At 45.8% G+C, this 18,030-nt stretch overlaps 1 pseudogene; it reads right to left on the reverse strand.

The window, feature by feature from the left end:
* Positions 1 to 500: 500 nt before the first annotated feature.
* LOC116524037 lies at positions 501 to 17,401 on the reverse strand (annotated as a pseudogene).
* Positions 17,402 to 18,030: the final 629 nt, after the last annotated feature.

Here is an 18,030-nt window from a genome sequence, read left to right on the forward strand (position 1 = left end):
AAAAGCAACTGACCATCTATAGTTTCGACCCGCATCGGTGGGTCCACTGGACACAAAGGGACATCATATGCTGTAGCAAACGCCACATCCATAAAGTTTGTGGTAGCCCCGGAATCAATTAAGGCATGGACCGGAATTCCCTGCGGACTATCTGACAAGAAGATGAGCGCTGCTAGAATCAGGTGCCGTGGCGGTCTGCTTATCTCAGCATCAGTTTGTGCCCGACCCAAGGTTTCCTTTAGATCGGGGCCCACCCAACATCCCGACACGGGATTCGGTTGTTGAGGGGTGGCCGCAACTCATAGCAACATTTCCAGGATCCCCACAATAAAAACACAGCCCCCCAGCACGCCGCCTCTCCATCTCTGTGCGGGACACTCGGGGTCTGATGGCACCTAACTCCATGGGCTCCTCCCATGCTACTGCAGGCTCTTGAGAAACCGGCACCCTAGTGGTCTCCTGGGATGCACGGCGTGGCCTCCTCCTCTGCAGTCGGGCGTCTATCCAAAGGCACAAATGGACCAAGAGTCGAATGTCGGTGGCCTGTCCACCCTCGCCAGCTCATCTTGTAAGTCATTGGACAGGCCGTCTTGGAAGGTGTCCATAAGCGCCGGTTCATTCCATGCTAAGTCCTGACTCAGCAGCCGGAATTCACTCATGTACTCTTGTAATGATCCCCGACCCTGCCGCAGTGACTTCAGTCGTCTGGTTGCTGTTTCCCCCTTGATGGGATCCTCAAACATCAACCGAAAATGCTGACGGAAGCTTTGGAAATCATCCAACAAGGGGCTAGACTGATTGAGCAAGGGTGTGGCCCAATGGGCAGCTGTGCCTGAGAGCAAGCTAATAATGAATCCCACCTTTGTCCTGTCGGTAGGAAAGTCCTCTGCTCTCAGGCTAATAAACATCTGGCATTGTCCCAAGAATGCTGCAAACATGGCTTGGTTGCCATCAACCTTATCTGGCATAGCTACTGGGTACTTCCTCTGTGAAATAGGAGAAAGTGTGGCAGGCCAAAATTCCAAAAGGAATATAATTGCAGGCCTGACAGGCAGCCTCTCCTCAGAAGAAAAATGTTTCCTGAAAAGAGAATAACATAAAAGTTAACATAAAAAATTAACCACCTACTTTCCCCCCTAGGGAACCCTTTGGCTTATTGGGAAACTTCTTGTGGAATTGTTCTACTAACCTTTCCACATTTAAGTTCCAACTTTTCACCCAAGTGGCTTCAGACAAAGGGTAACACTTCCATTGCACTAAATACTGTAAGCGACCCCTATTCAGCCTGGAGTCTACAATCTTTTCCACCTCAGACTGTGTTTTCCCTTCTAGCACTACAGGAGGAGAGAAATCTTGGGTGGATGCTCTTATGCTAGACCCATTTACTGGTTTCAACAAGCTACAATGAAATTCTGGGCCAATTTTTCCTAGACTTCTGGGTAGACTGAGTTGAACTGTAAATGGGTTAACTATCTTCACTATTGGAAATGGACCTAGAAATTTTGGACCAAATTCCTTGCTAGAAATTCCTAATCTTATGTATTTGGTAGATACAAAAACTTTGTCCCCCACATGGAAGGGGTTCTGGAGCGAGCGATGTTTCTCAGCTTGCTTCTGGTAGGCTTTTTTCGCATCTGCTAGAGCCTTTCTCATATTCTCTAATCCTTTCTTTAGCATGTCCATCCATTCATTCAAAGACATGGAGGAGGGAGGTTCTCTAGGCAGCTCAGGCATGGGAACAAATTCCATGCCACTGGTAATCTGGAAAGGAGTAAATCCAGTGCTGCTGTGAACCGCATTGTTATACGACACTTCGGCAAAGGGTAGCAAGTCTGACCAGTTGTCTTGCTGATCGTCCACAAAACACCGGATGTATTGTTCCACTACCACATTGGCTCTCCCTGCTGCGCAGTTCATGCTGGGATGAACCTCTGAGCTCAGTTCTTGTGTGGACCCAATGGATCTCAGGACCTCTCTCCAGAACTTGGCCGTGAACTGGACTCTGTGGTCTGAAATGATCCTCTTGGGCAATTTGTGCAGGAGATAAATGTGGTTCACAAACATTTTCGCTAATTTCACATAATTACACATCTGTGTAATCCCAATTCTGGAAATTACATCAGAATCCCACCCAGTTCAAAATTCATGATCTTGTCCCCCACCCACAATCCATCACATGGTCCAATCTTCTTCTTCCACGCTGGCATCTCCATCCAGCTGCTTCCGATCAGGTGCAAAGGTGCGGAGACAAAAGATGATCTTGGTCTTCTAGAAAAGAATGACAACAAAACATTCCACAATCCTCCTCCTTTCTATTCCCCCCTCCCAACTACTACACTAATGGAAAAGCATAATGAAATAAGAGAAAGTGTGGCAGGCCAAAATTCTAAAAGGAATATAATTGTAGGCTTGGCCCTGGATGAACCCCTGGGCTAGGTTCTTGCCTATGTACTTTTGCAGTTCTTCCTTCTACTTTGGTGTTTCAATATAATGGTTGTGCTTAATTTTATTCCATACTAATATCAGGGACTGTCTAACGTAATGTCTATGAAAATATTTATGTGCAGATCCTTTTTGATACCATAGGGAGGCATGCCATCCTGCTGGGAGGTGATGACCTTCCAATTTGAGTAATCTTTTATTTCTTAATACTATCCATTCTTTTATTCATGTTAGAATGGCCACGGTATAGTAAAGTTCCCAGTCCAGTACGCCAAATCCTCCTTTTTCCTTAGTATCTTGCATAGCTTTGAGTTTTATTCTTGATTTCCCCACTCCCTACTATATAAATTTAGAGACCAATTGGTTCAAATTCTTAAAATTTCTAATTTAATGGGAATATTCTGAAACAAAAAAAAGAGAAATGTTGGTAGTACATTCATCTTTATGACTGCAATCCTACTCATCAGGGACAATTGTAAATTTTTCCACCTTTCTAAGTCTTGCTTAGTTTTATTAATCACATTAATATAATTGTCTTCTTTGATGGACAGAGACCTCGCTGTTAAATATATACCTAAATATTTCACTTTTTTGGTGATTTGAATACCCAATTTCTTCATTAAATCCTCTTTCAAGTCGGATGTCATATTTTTAACCAACATTTTAGTTTTTGTCATATTCATTTTCATTTCCGCTACTCTCCCATACTCTGTCAATTCCTCAATAAGTTTCGTACCAGACTTTAAAGGATATTCTAAAACAAAAACTAAATTGTCGGTAAAAGCCTGTAACTTAAATTGTTCCCTTTTCATTTCTAATCCCTTTATCTGTTCCTCTTTACGGACATTCCTAGCTAAAACTTCTAGCATTAATATGAATAACAGCAGGGATAGAGGACAGTTAGTTAGTTATAGTTATAGTTTATTAAACTTGTATGCCCCCCTATTCCCGGGGGGACTCAGGGCGGCTAACAAACCAAATAGGGAAGGGGGGCAATACAAAGAAAACAAACAAGACAAAACAAAATACAAAAAAGCAGATTAAAAACTCATCATTTTTTTTTCATTTTATTAAGCATTTATAGGCCGCCCTTTTCCCTGAGGGGACTCAGGGCGGCTTACAATAATAGGGGAAGGGAGTGCGGGACAAAACGCAAAAAGAAAATGTGAATAGAAATAATTAGCAATAAAAAACCCAACATTCATTCAACATTCGGGAGGGGCGAGAGTAAAGTCTTATCCCCAGGCCTGACGGGATAGCCAGATCTTGAGGGCTGTGCGGAAGGCCTGGACGGTGGTGAGGGTGCGGATCTCCACGGGGAGATTGTTCCATAGCGTCGGAGCTGCAACTGAGAAGGCTCTCCTCCGCGTAGTCGCCAGTCGGCACTGACTGGCGGATGGAATTCGGAGGAGGCCTACTCTAGGCGATCTGATGGGACGGAGGGAGGTAATCGGCAGAAGGCGGTCTCTCAAATAGCCAGATCCACTACCATGGAGCGCTTTATAGATGGTAAGAAGGACCTTGAAGTGCACCCGGAGACCAACAGGTAGCCAACGCAGCTCACGGAGGATCGGTGTTATGTGGGCGAACCGTGGTGCGCCCACAATCACTTGCGCGGCTGCATTTTGGACTAGCTGAAGTCGCCGGATGCTCTTCAAGGGCAGCCCCATGTAGAGCACATTGCAGTATTCCAGCCTAGAGATCACAAGGGCTCGAGTGACTGTTGTGAGGGCCTCCCGGTTCAGGTAGGGCCGCAACTGGCGCACCAGGCGAACCTGGGCAAATGCCCCCCTGGTCACAGCTGATAAGTGGTGGTCGAAACTCAGCTGTGGATCCAGGAGGACTCCCAAGTTGCGGACCCTGTCTGAGGGGTATAAATTTTGACCCCCCAGCCTGAGCGATGGAACGTCAGCCAAATTGTTGGGAGGAAAACACAACAGCCACTTGGTCTTGTCCGGGTTGAGTACCAGTTTGTTAGCTCTCATCCAGTCTTTAACAGCCTCAAGACCCCGGTTCATCACGTCCACCGCTTCATTGAGTTGGCACGGGGCGGACAGATACAACTGTGTATCGTCCGCGTATTGATGGTATTTTATCCCGTGCCTCCGAATGATCTCGCCCAGCGGTTTCATGTATATGTTAAACAGCAGGGGGGATAAGACCGAACCCTGCGGCACCCCATAAGTTAGGGGCCTCAGGGACGATCTCTGCCCCCCCACCGACACCGACTGCGACCTGTCCGAGAGGTAGGAGGAGAACCACTGCAGAACAGTGCCGCCCACCCCCACCTCCCGCAGTTGTCGCAGAAGGATACCATGGTCGATGGTATCGAAAGCCGCTGAGAGGTCAAGAAGAACCAGGATGGACGCGTGGCCTCCATCTCTGGCTCTCCAGAGATCATCGGTCAATGCGACCAAAGCGGTTTCTGTGCTGTAACAGGGCCTGAAGCCTGACTGGAAGGGGTCAAGATAGTTAGCTTCCTCCAAGGTACGCTGAAGCTGGAAGGCCACCACCTTCTCAACAACCTTCCCCATAAAGGGGAGGTTGGAGACTGGACGGTAGTTATTAAGAACAGCTGGATCCAAGGATGGTTTCTTCAGGAGGGGTCTCACCACCGCCGTCTTAAGCGCGGTGGGGAAGTACCCCTCCCGAAGAGAGGTGGTAACAACCGCCTGGATCCAGCCTCGTGTCACCTCACTGCTGTTGGCAACCAGCCAGGAGGGACACGGGTCCAGTATACAGGTGGAGGCACTCACAGCTCGCATAGCCTTGTCCACATCCCCGGAGGCAACATCCTGAAACTCAACCCAGAGATGGTCTGCCAAGTCATTCCCCTGTGTCTCGGCTGGATCTGCAGGGGTGGAGTCCAGGTCCGACCGAAACCGAGCAACTTTGTCCGCCAAGAACTGAGCATACTCCTCAGCCCTACCCTGTAAGGGGTCCCCCGTCTCCCTCCTATTTAGGAGGGAGCGGGTTATCCTAAACAGGGCGGCTGGGCGGGACTCGGCGGACGCTACCAAGGTGGCAATGTGTGTTCTCTTAGCTGTTCTTAATGCCCGAATGTACTCCTTGGTGCATGCTGTCAAAAGTGCTCGGCTCGGTTCGGACCTATCGGATCTCCACTGGTGCTCTAGGCGTCTCCTCCGGCGCTTTATCTCCCGGAGCTCCTCAGTGAACCAAGGAGGCCTCCGGGAGCCGCTGACCTGGAGGGGCCGTAGTGGCGCAATTCGGTCCAGAGACTCTGACGCTGCCGAGTGCCAGGCAGCAGCAAGCGTCTCTGCCGAACTGTGGGCGAGAGTATCAGGAATAACCCCAAGCTCCGTCTGGAACCTTACAGGGTCCATAAGTCGCCTGGGGCGGAACCACCTGGTCGGTTCCTCCTCCCTACGGTGGGGGTTTGGCCTCTGGAAGTCTAGCCTCAGTAGGCAGTGGTCTGACCACGACAGGGGTATGATCTCATTACCCCTCAGACCAAGATCATAACTCCACTGCTCCGAGAGGAATACGAGGTCGAGTGTGTGACCCGCTGAGTGAGTCGGGCCTCGAATTATCTGGGTCAAGCCCATGGCTGTCATGGAAGCCATGAACTCCTGCGCTCCATCAGAGTGTTCACCGAGCGAAGGCAAGTTAAAGTCCCCCAGAACCATAAGCCTGGGGAACTCAACTGCCAGCTCGGCTACTGACTCGAGGAGTGAGGGGAGGGCTGCTGCAACGCAGTTGGGAGGCAGGTACGCTAGCAGCAGACCCTTGACCCTTGAGGTCCAGCTTCACCAGTAGGGACTCACACCCGGCAAGCTCCGGAGCAGGGATCCTACGAGGTGCTAAAAACTCCCGGACTACAATAGCCACACCGCCACCCCTTCCCTGGGCTCTCGGCTGATGAAGCACCTGAAACCCGTCTGGGCACATCTCTACGAGGGGGACTCCTCCCTCCGTGCCCAGCCATGTCTCAGTAATACATGCCAGGTCTGCCCCCTTGTCTAAAATCAAGTCCCGGACGAGGGGAGCCTTATGAACCACAGACCTGGCATTTAGCGACAGCAGCCTGAGACCAGGGTCCCGATTCCTCATGCCATCTGACCTTGGAGTGGGACTCATAGGGCCGGAAGGAGGGATCTCTGTGATGTAGCGAGCCCTCCTTCCCCGGTAATGGCCAGCCCTAAAGTCCCCGCCATATCTGCCTCTCCCTGTTAAGACCGCAATGCTCCGACCCTCTCCCATGGACATAGTCCCCCCGACCACCCCGGTGACCCCCGCAAACCCCGGCAGGCCCTCCGAATCAATCATACCCAAGCTCTCACACAAGCAGTCCTCACGAAGTAGTTAAAAACACACAACGATAATAATAATAAAAGTGAGGTCATTCACACCATCCCAGACAATCCCATGCACTCAACATACCAATTTAAAAATTAAAAATTGAAAAATTAAAAATTGCGCAAGTTGGCAAGTCCGTGCTAAGTTGGTGGTAGTCCAAGGTGTCTTCCACCCTCTCCTAGGGGGGGGGAGAGGCACTCCACTCCTCTCCCTTCCTATGGCAATTAATTGGCAAGGTGGTTAAAAGCCCAGTTCCAATCCACTGAAGGTATATAGAGGGGGGAGGATGGTGCCTCCCTCCCTCTGGCAAGATTGAGAAGTCCCAGGAGTCTAGATGGTTTAGGGGCCTGCCAAAGATGTTGGGTCCGGACTGCCAAACGTGTAGTAACAGGCAGAGTCTGAGTGGCTGCAGTAGTGACACTGGGGCAGAGAGAGGTAACACTGATTGAACAGGTGTAGTTCGTTCATACATATAAAAATCCGAGGGCTGCAGTTGCAGTAGTGGCCACTGGGGGGAGTCCAAGCTGCCAGCACGTTGCCTCTCCGGAGTGATGGCGTCTGATGCAAGATGATCCAGTAAATAGCAATAGCGTTGGCTAACGCGATACTCCTGAAGCAGTAGCAGCAGCGGATGGCACTGGTCACAACAGGAGGCCCGTCGTTGGGTTCCTTGAGTCCCAGTCCAAGCAGAAAGATAATCAGGCGACGTGGGGCCCTGCAGGGACAGCGGCAAGAGAGAAAGAAAACGCCGCGCCAGGAGGGAAGGGGGGGAGTCAACAGGGCTATGGTGGGGGCAAGAAGCCAGTCCCCCAGTCCCGATAGACATCTCTCCTGGGCTCCCCACCCCCTCTTCGGGGCCCAAACTAACGCCTCGGTACTGCTCAGTCAAAGGAAAGGTCCAGCACTTCACAGAGCAACGGGGCCGAAACCGCCGCCTCTCGCGCAAAGCTGTCTCCGCCGCCGCCGCCAGCCAGCTGTACAAATAGGTCGATGAAAGAGACGAGGGAGGCAATGCCATCCAGGAGCTGCTCAAATGCAGCCCCCTCCTCAAATGGTTACCTCCCTGAAGAGCCCGAACGTCCGTGTCCTGCAGGAACCCCTCTGTTTCCATGTCCGGGGTCCTGGTCATCCGAACTATTTCCTTATTGTCTTTCGGTAGCCGGAGCGGTAAGGCTCGGCAGCCATTCTCATTCTCACACATGCGCATCAACAGCCGCAACAATTCAAGTGGGGCTGGGAACTCATCAGCCCCAGGCCTGCCGGAACAGCCAGGTCATAACGGCTTTGCGTAAAGCCTGAAGGGTTGTGAGGGTCTGAATCTCCACGGGGAGATCGTTCCAGAGGGCCGGAGCAGCCACAGAGAAGGCCCTCCCCCGGGGGGTTGACATTCGACATTGGCTAGCTGATGGAATCCGGAGGAGGCCTAATCTGTGGGATGTAATTGGTCGTAGGGAGGTAATTGGCAGGAGGCGGTCTCTCAAGTACCCAGGTCCGATACCATGTAGGGCTTTAAAAGTAACGACTAGCATCTTGAAGCGCGTCCAGAGTCCAATAGGCAGCCAGTGCAGCTCGCGGAGGATAGGTGTAACATGGGTGTACCGAGGTGCACCCACAATTGCTTGTGCGGCTGCATTCTGGACAAGCTGCAGTCTCCGAATGCTCTTCAAGGGCTGCCCCATGTAGAACGCATTACAGTAGTCCAGTCTTGAGGTCACAAGGGTGTGAGTGACTGTTCTGAGTGCCTCCTGGTTCAGGTAGGGACGCAATTGGTGCACCAGGCGAACCTGGGCAAATGTCCCCCTGGTCACAGCCAATAAATGGTGTTCTAAAGTCAGCTGTGGATCCAGGAGGACTTCCAAATTGCGAACCCTGTCTGAGGGGCGTATAATTTCACCCCCCAGCCTGAGAGTTGGAATACAAGGCCAATTATTGGGAGGGAAAAACACAAGCCACTGAGTCTTGTCGGGATTGAGTGCAAGCTTGTTCACACCCATCCAGACCCTAACAGCCTCCAGGCACTGACACATCACGTCAACCGCTTCACTGAGTTGGCACAGGGCGGGCAGATACAGCTGTGTATCATCCGCGTATTGGTGGTATTTTATCCCGTGCCGCCGAATGATCTCACCCAGTGGCTTCATGTAGATGTTAAACAGGAGGAGGGACAGAACCGAACCCTGCGGCACCCCATAGTTAAGGGGCCTAGGGGTCAATCTCTGCCCTCCGACCAACATCGACTGCGACCTGTCCGAGAGGTAGGAGGAGAACCACCGTAGGATGGTGCCTCCCACTCTCACCTCCCACAGCCACCACAGAAGGATACCATGGTCGATGGTATTGAAGGCCGCTGAGAGGTCAAGGAGCATTAGGACGGAGGCATGACCCCCATCCCTGGCTCTCCAGAGATCATCGATCAGCGCGACCAAAGCAGTTTCCATGCTGTAGCCAGGCCTGAATCCAGACTGAAAGGAATCTAGATAATTGGTTTCATCCAAGGACCGCCGGAGCTGAGAGGCCACCACTTTCTCAACAACCTTCCCAACGAAGAGGAGGTTGGAGACTGGACGGTAGTTACTTAGAATGGCTGGATCCAGAGACAGCTTCTTCAGGAGGGGTCTCACCACTGCCGCCTTTAGGAGGGGCGGGAAGGACTCCTCCTGGAGAGAGGTGGTAACTATCGTCTGGATCCAGCCCCGTGTCACCTCCCTGCTGTTTGCGACCAGCCAGGAGGGGCATGGGTCCAGCACACAAGTGGAGGCATTCACTTCCCACTGTTTTCATCCGGTTCATATAGTTTCTTGTTGTAATTCTGTACGATCTTTTTCTTTTCCCCTATCATTACCTCCTGGCCTTGTGAGATTGAGGCTGTCTTATCTTCCGTCAGCCTGCTCTCAGGCGACCTTTCCCTCACCGGAGTGGATAGAAAACTTTGTTTTTTGCTTTAGTTAAGGTTGCTATTCTTGTTGCCATTAGTATTAATTTAATTCAGCTATCCCCCTTTGGTCTGTAGTTCCAGTACCTTCTAATTGCTGCTAAAGTATTTATACAATTCTATTACGTTAATCTATAATCTTTTTAAATAACTTATACTTAATTAATTAATTAATCAATGAGTTAAATATCTAGTCAATAGTGTTAATAATATATCAGTTACCCAAATCTCAATATATTGTTCAACAATTAAGCAATCAGTTGAAATTTGATCTACCAGAGAATAATCAGTTATTAATCCATTAATCAAATTGATCCACTATGATGAACACCCAAGAAAAAAAAGATAGTTAATTTAGAGCAGTACTATACAGTAGAACAGTTCTATAGTATCTAAGAGGAGTCCACTAGGGAGGGAGAGTACATTTCAATGTGGAGAGCCAAAAGACAGGAGAGGTCAGAGCTCAAGATAGTCGTTTCAAAGCTCACCCATCAATCACTTCTTCTTGTCAGTGAACTAAAGAAAGAGGCAGGGAGAAAGATGACTTTCCCCCCCCCCCCACCGCTCAGTTTTCGTTTTCAAGATGTCGCCCCTCTGTTGTCTCTATCAGTATGTCTCGGCATCCGCCTCACCGGAGTTTTAAAGATAATTCAAACCCTCGTGACTCAAAAATCTTCTTCCCCTTTTTTTTCCACGAGGAGGGCAAATCCAACCGTCTTTCTTTCTCTTCCCGGTCTCGCCCACTGTTAATCCTCCAAACTTAAATATTCACAGACTCAGTCCTTCTCTGTCCGATCTGCCGATCAGCTCTCTTAAATCTTTCCCTGTTAGTCTTTATTCGCCGCTTCAACCCAATGCACCCACTTACGTATCCGAGCTCAGATTGTTTAGTTTATTCAAATTTAGTCTCTTAAATCAAAGTCTTTGTTTACCGTCTTCCACAATCTGATATGTTTCCTGCAGTTGTCTTTCCCTTCCTTATTAAGGGCTGGCAGTCACGTCCTCTGGTCGGCCATTAATCAGCCGACCTCCTTTGCACTCGATCTGAGGGAGCCTCTTGCTTCGTGGGGGGGGGGATCGCCTTTCTCTCTCCACTGCTCTGATGCTTCCCCTCTCCACTGGTCCTCGTACCTCGAAAAGACCTTGCCTGCTACGGCCACGATCGTGCAAAAGGCCGGGCGAACCGAGCAGAGGATCTGTCGGCAGCTCGCACTGGCGTGACGCCAAACCGGAAGTCCCCAGGTCTCAAGTTTATCAGACAGTTCTTTATGAGCAACAGATATCTCCTCCTTAATTTTTGTTTCCATTGTAACTATATGATTTTTAAAGGCTTCAGCCAGTTCCTTCTGAAAAGTTTTTTTAGTTAATGGCTCCACTATGGGGGGAGGAAGTAATGACTGTAGTTTTGTGCCGGGGGCGGGCGAACTGCCCGCATTTTTTGAAATGGGGGGGGGGGGGGAACCTTTTGGATAGGGTTTTGCTTAGAAGCCATTCCAAGTTTTAATCTTCTTCAGCCAATTAATAAGTCTATGCTGGTCGATTGTGCAGCAGTTGCTGTTTAATTTAGTATTAAATCACTCCTTTTCTTTGAAGTTTTAAACTGTAGAAATTCAAAGCCCGATCAGTGTTATGAAGCTGCTCGGCGCCATTTTGAATATCGCTTTAGCAAGTAAGATATCAGAAGGAATTCTTGTAAAAATGAAGCTAAGAATTAATACAAACAATTAAAAGTTCGTCTTGAATTCAGTAAATCAAATTTTTGTTCTGAGGATGGGTGGTTTGCTTTGTGCTGCTAATAAACAGCAGGAATTCCTGGCACAGAGACAATTCTGCTCTTGGATGCCCTTCCTCCCCTCCCAGAGTTGGTCTGAGAGAGTTAGTTGGCACGTTGCCCAGCACAATTAGCTCACCTTATCTCCTTAGCCCGAAGAAAAAGTAAACAAGCTGTCAGACGGCTGATGGATTGCTGATCAGACAGTTTAACGCAACCAGGATTCCGGAGCTGTAACAACCAGCTCCCACCAGCAAGCCCCTCCCCCACCAGTAGCCAAGATGTATAATAGCATCAACATCACAGTCCTTACTTGCATTCTTGACTATCTTAAGAATACGCCTCTTGTCTCTGCTGGCAGTAGCACCTGGCAGACACCTGACCTCTTTTCCATATCCTTTCCTAAATTTACATCCCTTATGATTGAATCATCAACTAGAAGGTGACTTCTGTTTTTGGATATCTTGCTCTTCTTGTGAAACTGATGTGTGATACCTGATTCACACTTTCACCTTTCCGAAGTAATTTCTTCATTTAGGACCACGATCCCCTACTTATTTGAGTCATCATTATCACAACTACCTTGACCTGTCATTTTAGTGTCCCCATTAAGGTCAGCAAGGGCTCTATATCTGTTATGCTTGGACACAGCAAAAGCTTTGTGTTTATGGTTCACAGCATAAACGTGGAGTGTAATGGCCGAATTGGGCACCTAATTTCTGCTTGGAGAACACAGATTAGAGATTCATGATAGGTAATGTGTCTATGTAGTCTGGTAATTTGTTTACAAAGTGGACAGTATCCAAATTTGAAAAGAGTACTGCGAAAGACAGGTGCCAAACCAATATTACATTGAACTAAGCTGGTCATTTTGAAATAAAATAAAATCACAGTCTCAAGCGTACTAAACCAGAATGTATTATTGCTATTTTTGGTTTATAGATATAAGATTCATGTGCCATTAGGCGCACCGGCCACTACCTTAGACCTCTGTGTCTCTTTTACTCTCCTCTCACAGCCAGTAGCTCTACCCTCCAGCCTCAAGAAAGTTCAAATGAATGAAATGAGCAATTTACTCAATTGTAGTCCTATGGATCTCTTTGACTCCCCTCTTGCAGCCAGTAGCCCCACCCTCCAGCCTCAGGAAAGTTTAAAGTACAGAGATTAGAGAATGCAATGAAGGCTGACAGCCAGTCGGTAGTAGATGACTGGATTGTTCTAGCCCACTTAGTAACATTCTCTGTTTTAAGGCATTCTGATATTGCTTTAGTATAAACTTTGGCCCAAATTAACCTTTTATTTTGGGCCACCTCTACCTTTTTGGTGAGCCATCTGTCAGCCATGTTATATGGTCTTAAATCTGAGCAGCCTCGCAATGTCACGCTTACAGGCTGATGATCGCTATTGTTGCTAAGGTGTACTGTGACCTCCAAAAAGAGGTTGACTTTATCTCTAGAGATCCAGTACACTGCTTGCATTCGCCAAGTGGTATGCATAAGAATATGTGTAATTCTTATCCTTACCTCCCAGAATTTGGAGTTACCCTTAAAAATTAAGGAGATTAGGAGCAGGCCAGCAGCATTACTTTTGCAGTCTCTCAAGAGCCACTGAGGATGGTTATCAAAAAACTCCCCTGGGACTCCCTTCTTCTGGGTGAGCTCATACAAAGAGAGACCCAACCTAGCATTCAAATCTCCTAGTAATACCACTATGGACTGAGGGCACAATATGGATCCTATCCTATCATCTAGGATAACTTCCAAGCCCACCCAGTATCCAGAGTTATAATACCGGGATGTGTTTGGAGGGATATACACATTTACCAGTATTAACTCAAACTTTTCATATCCAAAGTTGATAGCTAGGAAGTACAAATACTGTTCTTCATTATATAGTTTCTCCCTCTACCATTGCAACTCTTGCTTTGTAAGAATGCATATCCCATCAGAGGGTCTCCCTTTGTTTTTTTGGACTGGGGAGGCCCATCCCTGAAAGCCTGGCACTTGTATTGTTTCATCCACTTTGGTTACCTAGGTTTCTTGAAAGGCTATTACATCAAATCTAGGAAGAAAGCTCATTAGTCCACTATCAATTGTCCCATTCGAGCAAGGTATGTTCTTTTTTAAAAAACAATTTTTATTTGTTTTTGAACAAGGACAAACAAACATAAAAAAAACCATCTTCCACTACAAATTGTAGAGGGTGTGTCAGTTGGTTACAGTATTTCCATGCATCTCTTCCATAGTCATCACCTGCTTTTCATATCAAATCGCATATTTTAAATTCACCTATATTCATGTATATCACAATTATTATATCTTAACCTTAATTTGACTATAATTGTTTTTACATCCTTTTATATATAATATTCAGAATCTAGAATAGGATTATATGATAACATTCTATTAAATCATCCTAAGAGCATCCACTCACAATACATCTTTATAACATATTCTACATAAAGCTTTTAAACCTCCTCTCATAATCTCCATGTGTTGTTTATATAAAATTTCATATTATCAAACTAATATATCTATATGTATTGTTATCATTATTAATCATTATTTAACTATAGCTATTGTCACTTCATTTTATACATAGTACTGGTAAACTAAATTTAGCTTAGTTTTTATTATACATTTTCATTGCATCAACCTCTGTCTTTCCAGTAATAGTACGGTCTTCTATCTCTTGCCATTTGTAGTATTAATGTTCTAGTTACTTTCTTAATAAATCTTGTATAAACTTCTTTTGGCAACATGTTGTTCCTTTCATATTTCATAAAAGCTTGAAACCCAACATCTGTTCTTTCCATCAGCTTATCTTTGGTTATCGCTAGTGCTTCTGTCAAGATATCTCTCCTTATCTCAATCAATTTTTCTCTCTTTTCTTCTTCTGTGCTTTGAAGTCTGGGGTAAAGTTCCAATCCATCTATCTCCCCTTTCCATATTCCGCTCTTTCCATTACCAACCACACTCACTTTGTTGTCAGTATCCACAGTTTTCTTATCTCTTTGCTCATTTTTTTTCTTCCATCTTTTGAACTCTGTCCTCCACTTTCTTTATTGGTTATACATTTTTTTTAATAAGACATGCAAATACAGCTTTAAACATACAAACCCTCCCCTCGCTCCCCCCCTTTGACAGACATTCACAGCCCAACATGCTCTTCTTCCTCATTGTTTAATCTCTAATCAGCATCTTCTTGTTACAAAATTCAGAGATCTAATACAATACCCATGTTCACTTTTAGTTCCCATTGTTAACAGCTGCTATTTAACTTTTCCAGTTTTAAATCCCTGCTGTTCTCTTTGTCGCCCACATATACCATAGGTTCCAGCTAAGATAATGTTCTGTTTCTCCTTTGTCCCTCAGCCAACCCGTCATTCTGTCCATTTCTGCACATTCATAAATCTTTTTAATTATGGCATCTTCCGATAGTATGGTAGTAGATTTCCAAAATTGCACATAGGTTATTCTTGCAGCCACAATGATATGTAGGCTCAAATGCCATATAAATTTACTCATGTTTTCTGGTTTTATGCTTAGTAAAAAAGTCTCGGGTTTCCATTCCATACTTGCCCCGGTAACCTTTCTTAGCCAGTTTTGAATCTTTCTCCAGTATTTTGTGGCCTCAATACAGGACCACCAGACATGGTAGAATGTGCCATCCCTTCTTCCACATTTCCAACACAGTGGGGATAACCCAGGAAACATTTTGGCTAACCTCGTTGGGGGAAAATGCAATCTATAAACCATCTTGTATATATTTTCTTTAAACGCTGTAGATGTCGTGAGTTTAATAGTCTTACTTCATAGATCCCACCATTTACCCATTTCAGTCTCATAGCCAAAATTTCTCTCCCATGCTATTAGGAGGCTTTTATCCATCTCTTCTTTAACATCTTGTCCTCCACTTTCTTCATTGGTAAACATCCTCAGTTTCTCCATCAGATTTTTCTGTTTTGTATTCCATATTCTCCAACCTCTTTCCAATTCTCTCTGTCACAACTAATAGATTTTGAATTTCAAACATAAATCACTTGCAGTGTTACAGTTTCTTTTTCCTGCTAAGCCATTCTTTCAATTTTGCAGATGCTGCCACTAGAACGTGAAATCCAGTGTAAGCAAATATACAACGATAAGAGCTGAGACAATTATTAATGAAAAAAATGTATGTACACAAAAGCAAAAAAAGAATATCAATGGCTGCTTGTGCGTGGTGAGCTGATGTCAATTTCTTGATGTCTGTTTTTGTTAATCTCATTCTTAAATTGCCGCTCTCAGTGATCTTCAACATGTTCCTTGACTTAGAAAGGATCTGTTGGACGGCGCTGAAGCCCTTCTCCACTAAGTAAGTGGAAGGAAAGGCTAAAAGAAGCAACTTAACTTCCTCCCCAACATTGGGTAAATGTTCCTCATTTTCACCCAAAAAGCTTCGCAGCTGTAACTCTGAAAATGAGATTGGGCTTCACAGTCGTATTTCAGATCTGTCAGTGGCTCTTGCAGTTTGAGATGAAGTTATGCAAAGTCTGCTGTGAAAGGATTTAGCACCCAAGTGGGCACTTCCAGATTTATCAGATCATAGAATCTGGTTTCCATATCTTCTTTTAGTTGCTTCAAGTGGCAGCAAAAAACGTCCAAATCTTCTGTGTGGAGTTGACATTCATTATCAAGGCTTGGGAACTGATACAGCTTCTGGCGACTCATATTGCTTCCAAGGAGGTCCAATTTGGAAATAAATGAGCAGATTAATCCTTCGGCCTTAAGAAAATTGATTTTATCTCCTTGTAGTTTTATGTTCACTTCATTCAGCTTGTCAAAAACAGCAAGATAAGCTACATCCAGATGTCCAAGTTTAAGAGAACTGCTTAGACTTGGATCAATGGATTCAAGAAATTCGACAACTGTGTCAAAAAGTTCGTGGCTGCAAACACTTTCCTTTTGAAAGCCACCTTACTTCGATGTGCAAAAGGAGATGTTCAAACTCCTTGTCATTTTCTTCACAAAGCTTGTGAAAAAGTCGGTTGCTCAAGGCATTTGACTTAATTTTATTCACAGCATTAATGATGTAATGTATAGACTCATGCAAATGACCACTCAAATTTTTTGAGACAAGGTGTTGTCTATGAACAACTCAGTGGACTCCAGGTACAACTGATTTTAGATGAGCTTGAAATCCGCAATATCATCCAACCATGGATGCAGCTCCGTTGGTTGCACATGCCACAACGTTTGTCAAAGGGATGTTTTTCTCATTAAAAAACTCTTCAACCTTTTCAAATATCAAAGAACCTTTTGTGTCTAAATTTCAAGCAAATAACAGTTCTTCCCCGATCTCTTCATTTCTGTTGATGAAATGGACGTAAGCCAATAACAAGGCTTCATTTTCACGAATCGTTGACTCATCAATCTGCATCACAAATTCTGTACTTTTCAAGGTGTCAATAAGCCTTTCTTCCACTTCAGCAGCCATTTCATCAATTCTTTTTGATTCGTGTCATTGCTCAAAGGAATCGATTGCGTGAAAGTGCTTGTGCTGGGCCCCAACATGGTGGCAACAATCTGTTTCACTGCTGGTAAAATCAATGTTTCTCCGATAGTGTGAGGTTTGCCACATTTTGCTATCAACAAAGATACTTCATAGGAACAAATGAGCCCCTTGTCAGCTTTGAGTGACGATTTTCCAAAAAACTTCTCAACAGTGCTGCGACCCTCAAATTTGGCCTTTAAGGATTGGAAAAACAATACCGGTTTGTCGGGTTTATCTGAATGAATTCTTACCAAATGGTCTTTCAGTCGGGAAGGCTTCATCGCTTCATTTGAAAATGTTTTCTCACAAAGAAGACAAAACGGAAGCTGTATGTTGGAAGGAGATGGAATGAATCCCAATTTTAGGTATTCCGTCGAATATTGGCGACACTTCCTCTTCTTGGTCATGTTGAGAGGTCTTTGAAGTGAAAAGCATTAACTGCAAATTAAATTTTCTACTGCACTGGAACACTATAAAACACACGTGGATGTCGATAAACCTAGTTTCAACAGTTACATTGATATTACAGCTGACATCACAGGGGACAGCCACTCAGCATGCAGTGTTTTGAAAGAAGCACTCACCCCGCCATCACTGCACATTCTGGCCAATGGCACGTTACTGTATGGGTACAGTGATAGAGGCTGCTGTGCAACACGCATGAGGATGAGCAATGCGTGTTTACATATGTATGGCGTTCTGTACTGAAGGTAGCTGGAGGAACATTTTAAAACACAGTTCAATCCACTAATAGTGAGTGATCTGATGTTTTTGTACGATGGATATACAGCGGTTCACTGTACGAAAAAAGTCTCAAAAGTGTCCCCAAAACTTTTTGCTCCATTGCCCCCATATCGCTCCCTGCGTCACCCCTTTTCATTCCATCCCCCCCTGAAAAACAGAACCGCCCCCTGGAGGATGATATCGGCCAGGTTAAGAACTACTGTTCTAAGGCAGTACCCAGCAAAGTGATGACAACACAGGAATGGACTTCTTTGTTAAAGGATGAATTATCTGATTCTGAGATCACCATGGA

This window comes from Thamnophis elegans, chromosome 2 (assembly GCF_009769535.1).
Source record: "Thamnophis elegans isolate rThaEle1 chromosome 2, rThaEle1.pri, whole genome shotgun sequence".
NCBI classification, from domain to species: Eukaryota; Metazoa; Chordata; class Lepidosauria; order Squamata; family Colubridae; genus Thamnophis; species Thamnophis elegans.